Source organism: Vigna unguiculata, unplaced genomic scaffold (assembly GCF_037176805.1).
Source record: "Vigna unguiculata cultivar grain cowpea cultivar isolate G323 ecotype 2 unplaced genomic scaffold, ASM3717680v1 ptg000334l, whole genome shotgun sequence".
NCBI classification, from domain to species: domain Eukaryota; kingdom Viridiplantae; phylum Streptophyta; class Magnoliopsida; order Fabales; family Fabaceae; genus Vigna; species Vigna unguiculata.
The window spans coordinates 47,501-52,500 of NW_028196969.1; the positions used below are offsets into that span (position 1 = coordinate 47,501).

General features: G+C 28.1%; 4 non-coding genes across 4 annotated transcripts; 2 read left to right on the forward strand and 2 right to left on the reverse strand.

Annotated features, from left to right (window-relative positions):
* Positions 1 to 254: 254 nt before the first annotated feature.
* Positions 255 to 326, reverse strand: TRNAT-GGU (transfer RNA threonine (anticodon GGU)). Its single transcript has one exon. It is a non-coding gene; the product is annotated as a tRNA-Thr (tRNA).
* Positions 327 to 1,267: 941 nt separating this feature from the next.
* On the forward strand, positions 1,268 to 1,351 carry TRNAY-GUA (transfer RNA tyrosine (anticodon GUA)). Its single transcript has one exon. It is a non-coding gene; the product is annotated as a tRNA-Tyr (tRNA).
* Positions 1,352 to 1,808: 457 nt separating this feature from the next.
* TRNAD-GUC (transfer RNA aspartic acid (anticodon GUC)) lies at positions 1,809 to 1,882 on the forward strand. The gene has a single exon. It is a non-coding gene; the product is annotated as a tRNA-Asp (tRNA).
* A 2,145-nt stretch (positions 1,883 to 4,027) lies between these two features.
* TRNAC-GCA (transfer RNA cysteine (anticodon GCA)) lies at positions 4,028 to 4,098 on the reverse strand. The gene has a single exon. It is a non-coding gene; the product is annotated as a tRNA-Cys (tRNA).
* Between the last annotated feature and the right edge of the window lie 902 nt (positions 4,099 to 5,000).

The following is a 5,000-nucleotide window of genomic DNA, read 5'->3' on the forward strand; positions in this document are numbered from 1 at the left end:
AGGGAGTCTAAACGAAAAAAGTCTTAAAAAGAAAAAAAATTGTTCGAATTGAATCTTTATCAAATTTGAATATCAGAATAGTAGATATAAATATAATTCAACGGGTTAGGTCCACTTACTTTTTTTTATTTTTCCATTATTGAATTTTACACTTTTTCTTTTTTATTACAAATAGAAACTTTTTCAAAATATCAAGAATCTTTTTATTCTTCCTTCAAATAGAAAGACTATTGCTTTTGAAAAAAAAAGTAAAAAGCCCCTTATCGGATTTGAACCGATGACTTACGCCTTACCATGGCGTTACTCTACCACTGAGTTAAAAGGGCCCTTTTTCTTTCTTTCAATTTCTAAATAAGGAACTAGCATGACTAGTACATATATTTGTTACTGTGTATACTTATTCTATAAATTTATATAAATTATTTCTATAAATTTATATAAATTATATAAATTAAATGATATAAATGGGATTAGAATACATGTACATCAATATCTATTATTTGTATAATGACTCATCAAAGAACAAAAAATTGGATTTACCTAGTGAATAGAATATAGTTAAAAAAAAGAATTGATTAAGATTGGATTTGATCCATATCAAATATATTATTTCAAAATGGATTCTTGAAGTCATTCTAATCATAACACTAAATTCTTTTTATTGATACATAAATGTACTCACAAAATAAAATATTTCATCGAAACATTGATAAAATCGAATCATTGATAAAATGGATTCAATATGTTCTGTCCCTAAACCAAATTTTTATTTTTTTATTGAAAAATTCTATTTTCCAAAGTTTTTTTTCTTAGTATTAGATATAAATCTACCTATCGAATCTTAGTATTAGTAATAAATGATAGAAATGAAGTTTTAACCTCTCGTCCTTTGCAACAAACGAATCATTCCTGTGAAGAATTTTCTCTTTATTGGAACATTACTTCTTTTTTTTTCTTATTATGACTGGAATAAAAAAATTTAGAAATATAAATGATTAATAAAAAATTTCTATGGAATTATGAAAGAACGAAAAATATTTTTTTTTATCGAATCATATCATTATATTGACAATTGCAAAAAACTGTTCATACTATGAACGTAGTATAATGGCGGTCGGGCAAGTATGCCCCCATCGTCTAGTGGTTCAGGACATCTCTCTTTCAAGGAGGCAGCGGGGATTCGACTTCCCCTGGGGGTAGGGTGTTACGAAAGGAAGTTGATCAAAAATTTTCAATAAAAACTGAAATGTATTCTTCCTATTGTGCTGGGTCGATGCCCGAGCGGTTAATGGGGACGGACTGTAAATTCGTTGGCAATATGTCTACGCTGGTTCAAATCCAGCTCGGCCCAAGAATTTGCCGATCCACTATGAAATTCTATAACCCATTTATAGTTCTCTGGAAATGACTGATGTGCTATGATACGGAAGAATCAAAATATTAAACATATCTAAGGTTATTTCTTTTTTTTCTGTATTCCATATTTCTTTCCACAAATTCAAAATCTTGTTAATAATCGGTATTCATGTCAAGATCTGTAAGTAGAAAATATAAGGAAAAATTGAAAAAAAAAATATTTTTTTTTCATTGATTCAATTTTCAATCGATTTGTTAATAGAATAAGAATAAGAAACGGATTACGAGTAATTTGTGTCGATCTCACTAAAGTGGATATCGATATACATATCAATATATAAAAAAATGCGCTTTTTTCATTTACAACAAAAAGGTTCGAATCCGAAATAGAAAAAGAAAAGGTTTGACAGAAACGGTCCGTAAAAATATTTATACAGTACACCCCTTTCCCTGGGATTGTAGTTCAATTGGTCAGAGCACCGCCCTGTCAAGGCGGAAGCTGCGGGTTCGAGCCCCGTCAATCCCGTTGGATATAAATCCAAAAAAATAAAAAATAAATTCCTTTTTTGTGTATTTGTAGGGAATCAAATTGATAAACAAAATTTTATTTGGGGCCCCCCCCTGCTTTTTCATTTGTTTCGCCGAAAAAGGAAGGAAAGGGATTTTGGACTTTCATCAAGAATAAATGTTTTTTTGTTTTATTTAGTATGGATAAAAGATCTTCCTATGTTATACTATTTCATGAGTTGATTTGATAGCTCAGATTTTGTGATTCATGATATTGATCCGATTTGATATCATTGAAATCCAATTTATACCATTGTTGAAAGATTGAACATTTCTATGGGATTAAATCCCGAATTTTTTTTTTAGAAATTTAAGAGAAATAGAACATAATAAAGATTATGGAAGTAAATATTCTCGCATTTATTGCTACTGCACTGTTTATTCTAGTTCCTACTGCTTTTTTACTTATAATTTATGTAAAAACGGTAAGTAAAAGTGACTAATTTCACTGAAATATGATTTCTTCATTTTTATGAATGATTTAAAAAAATGATCGTACAATCAGCGTAATCCAGATAGTAGAAATCAATTTGATTTCTACTATCTGAGAATTGCGTCCAATTTTTTTTTTCAGATTCTTTTTACAAACAATTCCGGTATCTTAGGAAAAAAAGGGGGTAAAAAAACAGGAATGGTTATTACACGGTCCGCCATTTTCCATATATATATATATCTATATAACCAGGTTAAGCGTCAGTTCATCGAAATAGAAATTTTAAGAAAAATTTGATTGGAATAGGAATCCATTTCTTCTTCTTTTTGATTCCCTTGTTTTTCTCAAAATAGGAATATGGGAATAATGAAAATATTTGTTTGATTGAAAGAGTATTTTCAATTCCTATAAGATACATAGAATACATTACACTACTAAAATATAATAGAATCAAGATAGATTTTCTATTTGAACTCAATTAATTAGTATTAGTTTAAATGAAATATTTTCATTCAATAGTTTCGAAATTCAAAAATTCAGGTAGAAATCAACAAGGTTACTTGGATCCCTTAACTCAATTTTTAGTATCCCTATAGCCCACTTCTTCCCCATACTACGAGGGAAAGGGAAAATGAAAAAACTACCATTAAAGCAGCCCAAGCAATACTTACTATATCCATGTAAATTTTGTCTCCTATCTCTATAAATATGAAGGAACTATTTCATTATTTTTTCAAATTTTTTATTCTATTCTTTTTTTTGTATTATTCGCTAAAAATACTATACTATAATAGTGGAATTGCTATTACAGAGTCAAAAAAAGGATTCTGGGCTAACATCATTCACGAAAAACAAGAATTCATTCTATTTATTAGTTATTAGAACATCTAAAAAGTTTTTTTTGATTATTTTTAGTAAAATCATAAAACATTAAACATAAAAAAATTATAGGAAGTTATAAGTCAATGAATGTTACTACCAGGTGGGAATATTAAGATTTCTCTTTTATCATTTCCTTAAGGATTTCATAAAAAAAGAATCAAGACAGATTCATTTGCATACTTATACTCTTCTTTCTATTTGAAATAGTCCCTTAAATGTCTCCCAATTCGTTCTCTAAAATAATTAAAAAAACTTTTTTTCTTTTCTATTCGATTTTAGAATCAAAACTTTTTAATTTTATTAGAATATAGAATATGAAAATCTAAAGAATACTTTTTTTGAATATTACGAAAGCGAATTAGCTAAATTAAAGCTATTAAATAGAATTGATCTAAATAAATAATATTGATAAAATGTGGAAGCACTCATAAACTTTAAATTAGTCTGTATAGAAGGTTTTTCTTCTGCCTTTTCTCTACCTAAAAATGGACTTTCCTATCCGACTTATTCTTAATCCAATCTAATAAAAGACCCAGTCAGGAGACAGACACTACAATAGTTGTGTAGTGAACGAACTATCATTTCTAAATTTATGGATTCCTTTTCACTACTAGAATCTTTCCTTGAATTCGAGACAAAAATATTTACAACATTTTTTAAGCTACTGATGCTTATAATTTCGAATCAAACGCAATTCTCAAGACTCCTTTTCCCTCGCTTGCTTCTGTTGGAAAAAAAGTTTTCTAAAAAAACGTAATATAATCTTTCATTTACAGTTTCTTATCGATCAGGCGACACCCGGATTTGAACTGGGGAAAAAGGATTTGCAGTCCCCCGCCTTACCACTCGGCCATGCCGCCAATAAAAATATAGATATGAAGTTTTTGAGAATACTCCCCCCTTTTCTTTCTATTGAAAAATTGAAAAACAATCTTGAGACAAATCGCAACCGTTAACTATTCTTTTATGAATTATTCTTGAATATTTGAATAGAAATTTTTTTTTCTTAATGAGATCAGAAAATAAAAATTGATACATAACCAATCAATATTGCTTTTTTTTTTAACTTTGTTCATTCTAATTATAACAGCAACTTTCAATATATGTAAACCCTAGAATATCAATTTGATCTGTTACACAGATATTATCTAATCGAGTATCTTATCCATATCTATATAGATATAGAATACCAATACTATACGGTATTTTCAAGAAATTATCGTGCTTATTCTTTTTTTACAATTTTCAATAGAAAATTTGTAAAAATTCACACAACATGTTATGTGTTTGTTATCCTGAACAAATATGACTGCAATAAAGTTAGAGACAGATCTATAGCTGCAGTTAAATATATGCATGTTTCAAAAATACAAGCCTTATTACATTACACATAACATACTCTAATCATATTCTCCCCAATTCTCTCCAAAATACTTCACTTCAAAATATATCTTTTCTTGACAATTTCGAATGGATTTTTTTTTGTATCCAATTGAATTTGAATATGTAATATCATAATAATGATAGAAATGAAATGCATTTTTTTAGATTCCTAAAAAAAATATTGAAATGCCCGTAGAAATTTCCAATCCTTTTTTAGATTAGACTTTCGATTCTATCTGTTTGTTTTGTTGCAAATTCCTTCGAAGTTGAGTATCAAATTCTAATATTTCTTTCTCTTTTCATAATAGGTATTTCATACACTAAGAAATATTTGATACACGGGATTAGGTAAGATTTCATGTAATTCAGTATAAAGAAT